At 38.9% G+C, this 13132-nt stretch overlaps 1 long non-coding RNA gene across 1 annotated transcript; it reads left to right on the top strand.

Moving 5' to 3' along the window:
- The first annotated feature begins 9134 nt into the window (after positions 1 to 9134).
- LOC309398820 lies at positions 9135 to 12069 on the top strand. Its single transcript, XR_014176450.1, has 3 exons — positions 9135 to 9291; positions 9998 to 10070; positions 11899 to 12069. It is a non-coding gene; the product is annotated as an uncharacterized lncRNA (long non-coding RNA).
- Positions 12070 to 13132: the final 1063 nt, after the last annotated feature.

Below are 13132 nucleotides of genomic sequence, written 5' to 3'. Positions count from 1 at the left end.
CTCAGCAACATTTTTGGAAGTGGTTTACCCTTGCCTTATTCCTAGGTCTGAGAAAAAGTAACTGGCCATGATTGGGCCAGTTACTTTTTCTCAGACCTAGGAAGAAGGCAAGGGCAAACCACTTCCAAAAATGTTCCTAAGAGCTGTAGTGGCTCAGTGGTTAGAACACAGTACTGCAGTCTTACTTCTGCTGACTGCAATTTGGCAGTTTAAATCTCACCAGTCTCAAGGTTGACTCATCCTTCCATCTTTCCGTGGTGGGTAAAATGAGGGCCCAGATTATTGGGCGCAATAGGCTGACTCTATAAACCGCTTAGAGAGGGCTGTAAAGAACTATGAAGCAGTATTAGTGCTATTGCTATTGCTAAGGCAGGATAGCCAGTGTGGTTTAGTGACTATGGTACTGTTTTTGAAGCAGGGAGGGGAGACCTCTAAGTTTCCCTTAGACAGGATTTTGGATTAAGCATTTTCTTTCAGCTCTAGATTGAAAAGTCAAAGGACATCTGTCTACCAACCCTCATTGAATTGCAACCTAAAAAGTTTTTTAAAAAAGTTTCCATTCCTGCACTGAACCCATTTGTTGCTAATAATAATGGGTGTGCATAATGTGTGTGTGTACATAATACATCTTTCTAGGATTCAAATCTTTACTCTGGAGGGCTGGCATTTATTTTTATTAAACTACAAAGGAAGGCATGCATATTGTCATTATGGAGAGTACATGTTGCCAGAAAATCTCAAAATGCACAACAGTGAAACCTGAATCTTAACAGTGCAATATTTATTTAATAATGAAGAAATCTATTTTGCATGGAGTATATGGTCATTATTCTATTCAAGCAGATCCAGGTCAGTTTGCATGTTTTAGCCTCTTAATGAAAGATATTTCCTCAGAGGCTTCTGCTTTCCTGATTTGCAACAACATTTTCTAACAATTCCATTTATATGTCATAAAAATCAAATGCCATTGTATGCTCTAAAACATTTCATTGTGTCCCTTAGGTAGTGTTGTGGCCCAGCAGCGGCTGGCTGAGCTGTTGGTGGACTCTGACAGTGATGACCATTATGGGACTGCTCTGGAGGATGAGGAAGACTCTGGAAGGTGTTTGGAGTCAGAGCAGGAACTAGAGAGGCCTGTTGGCCACCAGGTGGCATCTGAGTCAGGGAGCAGTGGGGAGAAACAGAGGGAGGTTGTCCCTGATGTGCGTGTGCGTAGAGCTGAGAGGAGAAGGGAGCAGCTGTGGAGAAGACGTCATAGAAGGAAATAGGGACAGCTGGTTACGGTTGTGGCAACTCCCAAATAATTTATAGGTGGAGCGATGGGAGGGAAATCTTTGCAGGAAACAACAGTCCATTTTACTAGCCGTTGAGAAAGCATTCCGTAAGTCTAATTTTTGGTTTCTTGAAGATAGTGTTCTAGGCTCCTAGCCAAGAGGTGGCTTTATCTCCGTAATTAGTCATGGCAGACAGCCAAGCCTGTGTCTGCATATTCATTAGACTCATGGGACAGAACAGATAGTCCTTCTCCAAGCCTTTTAAACTCTTTCAAAAAGGTATTCAAATTTTGAGCAGGAAGAGGGTGTATTTTTAAAGGAATGCTGTTGTGGACCATCTTTGAATGGAATGGGGAAAACTGGAGTGGTTTTGAAGTAAAATAGTGTCATCTCACTTGCTCCAAAATGTCCCTAATTCTAAATCTTCATTCATAATGAAATTTATGTACAAGTATAATGAAATCTGAAACTTATTTATATAAAATACAATAAGTTAAAAATGATAGCTAGGGTTATAGAAATGTATTAGAAATTAATATATACGTACTTGAATAGTGTGTGGTTCACAACAAATTGTGGCAAGTTCTTAAAGAGATGGGAGTAGCAGACAATCTTATTTGTCTCTTGAGAAACCCAATTGCCGGTCAAGAAGCGACAGTGAGAACTGGGCATAGAACCACTGATTGGTTCAAAATTGGGAAAGGAGTCTGGCAAGGTTGTAGACTGCAGCCCTGCCTATTTAACTTATGTGCAGAGTACATCATGAGAATGACAGGGCTATATGAATCAAATTCCTCAATTCCTGGCAAATAGATGGGGAAGAAATGGAGGTAGTGACAGATTTTATTTTCCTGGGCTCCAAGATCACCGCAGATGGGGAGTGCAGCCAAGAAATTAAAAGATGCTTGCTCCTGGGGAGGAAAGCTATGGTAAATCTAGACAGCATAGTAAAAAGCAGAGACATAATCCTGCCAACAAAAGTGCATATTGTCCAGTGGTGGGTTCTGGATCCCGGTGCAACCAGTATGGTGCAATGGGCCCCGGCATCCACCACATGAACATGTTCAGCACACGTGCACATGCCTTCTGTGACACTCCACGATGCCTCCACAACACTCCAGCTGCTTGGCAGAGCATCACGTAGGCGTCATACACTCCATGCACTGCGCAGCAGCCCTGAAGAGCTCAAATACCGGTAACGAGAACGGGCGGGCGGGTGGGCCTTCTGGAGCACCATACCAGAACGGTACCCGGTGCTCCTGGCAGGCACTGGCATGCCCATACCGTGGCGTACCGGTCGTAACCAACCACTGATATAGTCAAGGCTATGGTTTTCCCAATTGCAATATATGGCTGTGAAAGCTGGACCACAAGAAAGGCTGAGCACTGAAGAATTGAGGCCTTTGAATTATGGTGCTGGAGGAAACTCCTGCGAGGGACTTGGACTGCAAGGCGATCAATCCAGTTAGTCCTAGAGGAGATGAACCCTGAATGCTCTCTAGAAGGCCAGATCCTGAAGATGAAACTCAAATACTTTGGCCACCTAATGAGAAGGAAGGATTCACTGGAGAAGAGTCTAATGCTGGGAAAGATTGAGGGCAATAGAAGAAGGGGATGACAGAGAATGAGGTGGCTGGATGGAGTCACCGAAGCAGTTGGTGTGAGTTTAAATGGACTCCAGAGGATGGTAGAGGACAGGAAGGCCTGGAGGAAAGTTGTCCATTGGGTCTCATTGGGTCAGACATGACTTCGCAACTAACAACAACAACAACTTGAATATTATTAATATTAAAATGAATGTTATTCTATGTGATTTGCTTTCCTAGTTGTTAGTATCTTATTGTATCTATTTGTTTCACTATTTGTGTTTATGCTTTTAATTTTTGCTATGTATTGACAAATAATAATTATTGATTGATATATTACAGAAATATTGTATATAACTGTTATATAATACACTGTTCCCTGTTGTATTTTTTCACTTTTTAAACCCTTTTTAATGTTCAGGGTTTTTTATTTGAAAATTTATGTATTTGCATTAGAACTATGGTTGTGTTTTATTGCTTTTATTTTTTGTTCTTATTTTAAAAGCAATAAAAATAAATGAAATAAATAAAACACATCCCATAGAAACAAGTACACAAAGCAATTACATTTACATCAGCTATTTTTCAATACTTTCATCTTCTCCCTGCTTTTCCAAAGATGTGTCATGATGGTGGTTCCCAAATAGGATTATGATTTCTCACACAAATGTTTTCCCCCATACTTATAATTCTCCCTCTTTTTCACCCTATCCTAGTTGATTTACACAGCTGTCCTTGATATATGTGAGGCAAGCTTTTCCATGCCAATACATGCATTTTGAAGGTACTTTAAGAACAAATTAATTCAGCATTTTGCGCATGAATAAAAGTTTCCTATTTTGGCTGCCCTGGAATAATTTATTTTGACAGATGTGGGAAAGCATCCTTCCTGTTGGAACTGCAGATAAGAAAAGAATTAATTCCAGGATAAGATGCAAAGAAGTGCCCTTGGACAAGGGTGAAGAGCAGGAAGAGATGGAGACCTTGTTGTGTGTTTCTTTCTTTGGAGCATCTTCCCTTATATTAGGTTTTCCAAATTGGAGACAGACACTCCTTTGGAGAAGGTGAAGGAATTTCAAAGGAAACATGAGAAACACATGGATGCTTTTAAAAGAATGGAAGAATGCCACCTTTCAAATGAGGATCTAACTGAGAAAATGGATGTGGTGGCAGCTGATGGATAGGAATCCCTTGAAAAAATGCTATGTGCAGAATGAGAAGAGCAGGATTGACTGGGTTGATTGATGAGGAAGAGGGAGATAATGTGCTGAGAAGACTGGGATGCAGCAGGGCTGTAAGGGCTGGGTGGACTTTTAGGAAGGTGGGAGAAAATGCTGTGAGGATAGGATGGAAGATGGCCAGCTGGAAGATTGGAGAAGAGCTAATTAATTGAAAGTTTTGTGGCAGATTGTTGGGAGGATGGAGAGCCAATTATTGAGTTATAATTCAATATTACAAAATACTGAATTAATTTAGCCGGCGGTCAAATGAGCAGGCTACAAAAGTTTCTAAGCCATCAAAATGGTGGCATGATGTAAACAAGTTTGAGAATCCCAACACTACAGTAATCTGCTAATCAGCATGTGAATTGGACTGAAAGAAGTCAGCTTCTGGGATGATCAGATTTTGTGGCTGTTGTTAAGAACTCTCAGGCTACCATTGTATTTTCTATTGTCCTGAACTGCTGATGATTCACCTTTGAGTGGTGAGGCTGGTGATGGATGTTGCCCTGACCTAACAACAGTGAGGCCTCCAGGCCTTGACCCATGCAGGTTGCAATTAGCTAGAATTAGTCATCTGTATCCTGGGCTCATCTTCCTTTAAACACCTAACAGTGTGAAAGCAAAAGCTTCTTTCTGTTCTTCCAACCTCTCTTTTCCAATGCTTTGTGCTTGACTACATCCTCTTTGCAAAAGAGGCTGATTGAGTTTTGTTCCTAGCTCCTTTACAACGAAGGCAATCATTAAAAGAAATTCAACAGCCCTATTATTATCCTGAGCAATTCTTAACTCATTCAGTTTTTAAAGCAGAGAAAAGACAAAAAAAAGAGGAGATTGAGAAGCAAAAGGAAAGAAAAAAGGGAAAACCTAGAACTTCAACAGGCAATCATAAGCATCTTAGTTTTTGTCATTGTTTTATTGGGCCATATGTTTCTCTTGATAATGTATCTGATGATTGTGTTTATGAGAGCTATCATTCTGAGAGCTTCTGTTTAGCTGGATAAAAGTGATGATGCATGTATATATCAAACACGATGAATGGTAATGACCTGATCTGCAGTGGGAGAATAAACCTGCATACATGTTGGCATACCTACTGTCAGTTTACTATTTTGAAATATTTATCCAAGTGAAACTCATTTAAAGTGGAGATATTTAACCCAAGCCAAGAGATTTAGTGGATTCCTCCTGATTGTGAACTCTCAGTAATGGATTGTTTACACTGATAAGATGTAACATGCGGGTCGATCTGGGTTCTCGTTGTTCTCTGAGATTTACACCGCCCACCGTGCCTTCTTCCTTATCAATTCCGCCTACGGCTCCTTCTACTTTTTCAATCTCAATTATAGGTGTCTCCAGTGATTGCACCAATAATTCTGCTCAATTGTAACAATTCAATATACTGGATAATTTTTTAACATAAACTTCAAGCAGAGCTTCCCCCAACACAAATGATGTCAAAACTCAGAAAGAAGTATTTTCAGGTAGGGATAAGAATATGAACTTAATAAGGCAAAACTAGGTGTGTGTGTGCGCGCACGCACATGTGTGTGTGCGTGCCTGCGTATATATGTATATGTTAAATTCGCAGAATATCATTTTTATATAATTACAATTAAAAAGCATGCAGAGAATGGCATCTTGAATGATTGCCAATCCCTTACCAGCAATAAACAGAGGAATAATCTATAGTTAGTTATTTAGTTATTAGATTTGTTACACACCACAACCATTTGGAAGTTACTATCTTTATTGTTGGTGCTGTTATTATTCATTGGTTAGCTGTTCTTATGAGGATGGTGTAGTGAGGATAGTGTAGTGTAATGACTGTGAAGTTGGAGTAAATAAAGGGCCTTTAAACTCTATGGAGATTTTCAGTCATGGTTGTGCCAAAGGTTCAAAAGACAACTTTTTTCCCCTTGAAGACGTTTCACTTCTTATCCAAGAAGCTTCTGAAGAAGCTTCTTGGATGAGAAGTGAAACACCTTTAAACTCATATATTCTCAGATTCTAGTAGCAAGCAGGCAGACCAGCAACATTAAAATGGTGGCACAGTGGTTAGAATGCATTACTGCAGGCTATTTCTGCTGGCTGCTAGCTGCCTGTAATTTGGCAGATCGAACCTCATCAGTCTCAAGGTTGACTCAGGCTTCCATTCTTCCAAGGTGGGTAAAATGAGGGCCCAGATTGTTGGGGGCAATATGTTGACTCTGTAAACCACTTAGAGAGGGCTGTAAAGCACTATGAAATGGTATATAAGTCTAAATGCTAATGTCAATTCACAATTAATTAATCTCATCTGATTAATTATATGAGTGGATTAATTTTCATTATCTTTATATACCCAAAATGGTCTTTGTTTTTTTTTTTTAGTTGATTCATAGTTTGTCACAGAGGGCATTAGTCTACATCTTTGTTTTCAAAAAAAGAATGCCTCCTGTCTAGAATTTGTAGGTGTCAGATTTTCTTTTAAAGGCAGTATTATGAAGACCTTGATTGATCATGTCCTTATAATTAACAGTGCTTTAATTATAATTATAAAGATAAATTAGGATATCTTTATTGAAATCTAAAGATTCTAACCCCGATTCTTCCCAGTGTTATCCAAAATATGCTCTCAAACAATACTTTGAGCCATGACATAAAAATGGGGGCAGATATCATTTCTCACTTCTCTATGTATCGAATGTTTAGCATTGACCATCGATGGTTATGGAAGTATAGTCTAAGTAAGTGATGATTTACTTTTAGCCAGCCACATAATGAGACATGCATAACACAGATACAAAAGTCCATGTATCCCACCCTGGTAAATTCAGCAAACAGAGTTAATAGGTCACATAAGGTAAGCAACACCCATCTGACCTGGGCTGATCTCAAAAAGCGTAAGCAGCTTTTGACCTATTACTTCTTAAAAGGGAGTCCAAAACCATCCCAGGAAAAGATAATGGCTAACCAAAAATCCTGCATGGTTATGTTGATGTAGTCACTGGAGCTAGCCCTGATTTGAAGACCTCTCTTTCTATTTTCAAACAACTTTTAGTAAATTAGACATTTCATTAATTCATTTGACAGATTGGTCAATCAAATCATGTATTTCTATTCTTTGCTGAAGTTTCTCCAGCAGGAAGTGGAATTTTCCTTTCCACTTGCTACCTTCATGTTTGCTAGGTTTTCTTATGCATATGTCAAGGAAAAGATATTTGCATCATCTCGTCTTTCTTTTCAGAAGGGTAGGAGGAGGGTCCGCCTTGTGCATAGCTAAGGCTGAGGCTTTTTTCTGTCACATAGTCTTTGCTGTATTTCTGTCCTGCCAACTACGGCTAGTAATAAAACATCCCCTTAATTGGAATGTCATGAGGAGACTTCTTTGAATAACACCCTCCAGGCCAGGTGCTTCAGGCTGACTGATCAGCATCCTCCTCTGATTAACCCACACCTGTCCTTTTTCACAGTTGGATTCCTCTGACTAGAGACCAGATCCCAAGGTTTGTTTGGGCATTTTTATCTTCAGAGAAAAACAAACCAAGTAAGTCCTCTAAGATCTGCACCGCGGAAAGATCGGCCAAATCAAACATATGCTGGAGTTCAGAGCAACAGGAAGTTCTTGCTATAGTGTTCAGGGTCAGCTTGCCTTCTCCTTTTACAATGAGGACAGATTGAGGGGTGGTAACAAAACAAAGGGGGGGAGGGACAGAGAAAAGGCAGAAAGCTAGCAGGAGTTAGAAGCCACAGTCCCACTTCTAAACACATCAGAGGCTGGATATTCTCAATGCTGACATTAATGTGCCTTTCTACCTTGCAGAGATGTGAGGCAAGTATTCAAACATATTTAAAGAACAAAAAAAAAACCCATCAGTTTGTTTGGAATGTGAAAACAAATTTGGTACCACACAGGTAGGGTACTTGTCTTCTTTATCATCTGATAACCTTTGAATTTCAAGCTTTCCTAATTGGCTCACCAGGTTTAACATTAGCAGTACTTTGAACATATTTCATAATGATCATATGATTGGTAACCTGGCATTGCACAGCACACATATCAGAGGTGGTATTCAGCAGGTTCTGAACAGTTCTGGAAAACCGGTAGCGGAAATTTTGAGTAGTTCGGAGAACTAAATACCACCTCTGACTGGCCCCGTCCCCATCTATTCTCTGCCTCCCGAGACCCAGCTGATCAAGAGGGAATGGGGATTTTGCAGTATCCTTCCCATGCCACTCCCACCAAGCCATGGTCACAGTACTGGTAATAAAAAAATTGGAATCCCACCACTAATACATATGGATGCCCAAACTCTTCCGTGAATGTTCACGCATTGGGCAATCCCTTCTTCACCAGTCCCTGCACCTCTAAACATCTAATCTAGTGCATTATAATAACCCTAAAAAAGACTAACTTAGTCTTTATTCACTTTCTCAGCTTGTAGCTTGATTGTGGCCAATCACAAGCTTTTTGTAGCATTGCCAAAGTGCTATTTTTTTACTAGTCTACCCTGGGTATTGTTTATTGCTATTAAGAATAAAGAAACGGCATGGCCGTTTTGGATCTGCATAGTTGTCTGTAGTTTGCTTATCATTGTATCTTATCATATCAGTCCAGCACTATTAGAACTGGGCTTTATCCTAAAGAAACCATGTTTTGCCAATGTACAGTTTAGCTTGGCTCCCCACCAAAGTCAGGGATGAGGGAGTTTTGCCTAGGAAGGATTAAGCTTCTATGCCAAATCCCTGGGCATCTCACAAAGCCCAATTATCAGAAGTGGCAATACTACATCATCCCACAAAAGCAAGTCAACAGGCATTTCATCATGCCAAGTATAGAGTCGCTTCCAAAGTCCTGCTTTATAATTCAAAACTATGCCGTATTCTTCCTCCATGCTGGCTCTGTTGGTATTTTTGCATGACTAAATGTTCCTTCAACCTCGCAATAAATACAATTCCCATTAATGATTAATTCTATGCAAGTTCATGAATGAGGGTGGGAAGGACCTTACCAAGAGTTAATCATCCCTATAGCAGTTGAAACAAAGATCTGAAAATGAACTGTAATAAATCCTCAGTTAGGAAGTATTTTCCTAATTCACTAACAGAAATTCGTAATTTGCTAATGATTTAGTTCATTAACCTTGAGTCATTCCTGGCTTTGTCATTCCTGCTTAGGTGCTGATGAAGCCTAAAACAGTATTGGAGATGGCTGAACACTTTACTAAGGTATACTGGATAAATTGTGGTGTTGTTTCATTTTACATTTGTATCTCTTACATATTACTTTAATTTCCCAGAGAAATTATGTTCATGACATTAGTTTTAAGTAACAAAAAGAGTAATTATCTACATTATAAGATGTATTAGATTTCATGATTTATCCCTGTTTCCCAAGAGAATTAAAGGCATTTACAATTTAAAAGAATATCAAAGCTCTCTTCAAAGTTGGAGAATTGTACTGTACTTTTATTCATTTATTGACCAATTGACCTGTCAGTTTATTTGTTTTTGCTTTATGAAAAACTTCCCTTCCAGTAATAACAAAATGAATACTCAAAACAAATGCAAAGATTGTGTTTCAATGTCATATAAACATCAACTATAAATTCCGCATTAACAATTAAGAATAAGAAATGCATTTGCAGAAGGAGAGTAACCTATAAAAATTAAAAAGTGGGAAAGCATTATAGTAAAAACATAGGAAGAGAATTGGACCAGTTGAATTCAAGGTCTTCTTTTTGTTCTTCTGTCAAAATTAAATAGGGTTCTAGGAATTGTTAATTAAAACCACTTTTGCACATGATATACCAGCAAGAACAGTGGTAGTGGGTATGAGTTTTTGTCAGCTTTCCAGATTTTTAGATTTATTATTGGGAGGAATAGCTACAATGACAGGTGTAACTTGTGTTTTCTATTTTTACTGGCATCACAGGTCTGTTACGTCTTTGTTCTGGGAAAATCTGCATAGGTGAGGGACTTGCAGAGGACAAGAATCAAACCTCAAGGTAGCTTGCCCAGCCACCTTTCTTTCTGTAATTGGAATTCATGGCTTGTTTGTTCTCTACCTTGGGCTGAAAGGAGATGGCCTTTGCAGGGTGTAAATCATGAGAACGTCACATAAATGCAAATCCCGTCCTATTTTCAGGTCACCACTCTAATTATGCAACCCATGAGGGAACCTTAAAATGGGCCAGTCTGTAGCCTTGGTGAGAAATATGATCCAATGTTGAATCATCCTTGCCTCAAAATAGATTAGCAGGCTAACTTATAAACTGGGTATTCTCACGGTGGCTTTTTTGCTTTCAAATTCTCTCTCAAAACCTGGCTATTATATAGTTAGGTTACAGTCAAACAGCCATGATTTTAAAAGATTTTCCTTTTACTGTCCTCCGACCTTGACCTTCTTGGCTTAAGATCATCATAAAACCTCTGCCCATTATCATATTTTAGCTCGGCAACTCAAAATACACATTGGGTTCTTATATCACTGTTATGTATGATCAGATTAATTTGGTTCTGCCTTACCACACTGTGTGAATCTAGCCATAACAGTTTGTAAGTCATGATTTATGATACAGGTAAACAATTCTTTTACAACTGGGGACCACATTTTTTTAAAAAAAATTACTAGTGTTTTCAACTATACTATTGGGTCACAATATGCAGGTAAAGGTTTCAGTTGTGTCCAACTCTAGAGTATGGTGCTCATCTGCATTTCTTGGCTGAATGAGCCAGTGTTGCCTTAAGATAATTTCTGTAGTCATATGACCAGCATGAATATATGCCAAAGGTGCATGGAACACTATTACCTTCCCACCAAAGTGGGGAGATAATCAATCTACTTGCATTTGCATGGTTTCAAATTGTTAGGTGGGCAGGAGGACTTCAATCAAGCCAAAGCTTAATACAATTATTTTCATGCAAAGTTTTTAAAGGAAGAGATAAAGCATGCCTGCCAAATTTTGTGTTTTAAATTGTAATTAGCTGGAGGGATCCCACAGCGGCTGGTACACCCAAAATGCTATGATTCGATAATAGTGTACAAACCTAGCCTAAAAGTTTCCTAAGTATCTGTTATGGAATCTGGTAGGGGATTGGTTTTCTAGCATGCAAGCACCAACATTTCTCTGGAATTTATTAACGTATAATACTTTCTTATGTTTCTTCACTGCACCTTCCTTTTTACTCTTTCCCAGGGCATTCCCCAAGTTTTGAGTCTACTTGGCAAAGTTCTGTGCCCAAAATATACTAGCATAGGCAATCTACACAAGTGTGACATCACTATGGTGCTTTCTTCCCATCCATAGTATTCTTCTCTAAACTTAAATATAATTTCTATTCATAGTTGAACTTCAGGTTATAGTGGGATAAGGGAGATGCACAATTTTGTGTGTAGGCTAGAGTAACTGGGAATTATTTACCTTATAATGGTTTATTCCCCTTTTGGGCCTGAATCCCATGGACGGGACTTCACCTGTTTGCCCGGCCCCATTTGCTAGCATGCCGTGGACTAGTGCCAATCCATGGGCTAGGGGTTGGAAACTCCTGCTTTATTGTAAGGCCACTTTAAAATCAATAAAAATTAAAAACTGCTGTAGACCCATCAAAAAAGGCAGAGATCAAATGGATCAAAGTGATAAAATGACTATATTTTCCAAAAGTATTAATCCACCTTAATATGGGAACAGTAGTTGTGTAAAATCCCAACTACTGCAAACATTGTTTCTGAACTTGGATTGAAAAATGCAGGTGAAAAAAAGTCTTTTCAAACTGCAAAATGCCACAGCTACTATAACTCAAAACAAAATAACTGGGAAATACATTGTCAATTAGGAAATGAAGAGAAACTTGGCCCACGACATCCTAATCAAGTTCATTCCTGAAAATACAAGGAGACATAAAAGGAGGGCATGGACTTCTCGTTGACTTTCTTTTGCCTGAGAAGGAAGAATTTCATTGAGCCAATCTTGAGCCGTCCATATTCTTGGATTATACTTCCCAGAGCTCCCGGTGAGTATTGTCAATAGCTTGCTATCTGTGAATGACAGCATTGGTCTTCTAACACATCTAGGGAACACCTGGGTGGAAGAACTAGCTGCCAATCAGGAGGATGTGAGGTTTGCCAATGTTCTGCCATCTTCTCATAGGTAAAGCCAGCGAGAGTTTATTATGTTTGCTTGCCTTTTCTGTTTCCTGTATTTTAACTTTATTCCAAAAAAATAAAAGGACATTCCACAGAGAGCTTTTCATAACCTGAATGAGTCTTCTTATGCTTTCCAAGCAAGCACTTCATCAGCTACATATTGTGCTCTGCCAAGTGCTTGACAACACTCCTGTTTTCGCAGTCTCAGGCAAGCCGCTAAAGCAGGAAGTTTATCAAATCCCTGGTGGGCTGCCATACACAAGTAGCATACTTCATTTAGCTTGATGATTAAAGGGAGCAGCTTTTCAATCATTAAGTGTTGTATCTTATGATTCTTGATGAATGTATCTTGTCTTTTATATACACTGAGAGCATATGCACCAAAGAGAAATTCCTTGTGTGTCCAATCACAATTGGCCAATAAATAATTCTATTTTATTCTATTCTATTAAGGTGCACTACCAAGTATTGTATTATTTCTATTCAATTGCTTTCAAATGCTATAGTCTTATTTCTGCCAACCGCCAATTGTTGACTGCAATGCTATCATGGCTAAACTTGTATGAGGAGGAAAAAAAACAGAGCGAAGAATAAAGGCCATACTTGAGTGAAATGACCAGCTTTGCTGTGTGTTTTTTTTACTACACAAATTATCAATAAATCATTTTAGGCACCTGGACATAGCTGAAACCCTGAGACTTGATACGCCTAGAGCTGATTCCAAACAGATTGAATTAGTCTGTCTAAAGGTGCCTTTGTCTCTGAATTTATTCAGGCAGTTGACCAAAAGATCTTTGGCAATATAATCACTTGAATTGTGAATGTAAAAAAACATGATAAATATAGAAAATATAAACTACAATCCTCTAGGCATTTATCTTTGAGCAATTCCTGGTGAATTCAGTTTGGTTTCTGAATAAACAT

The sequence above is a fragment of the Natrix helvetica genome (genome assembly GCF_964273705.1).
Source record: "Natrix helvetica genome assembly, chromosome: 1".
NCBI lineage: Eukaryota > Metazoa > Chordata > Lepidosauria > Squamata > Natricidae > Natrix > Natrix helvetica.
This window is presented reverse-complemented; position numbering and strand designations above follow the sequence as displayed.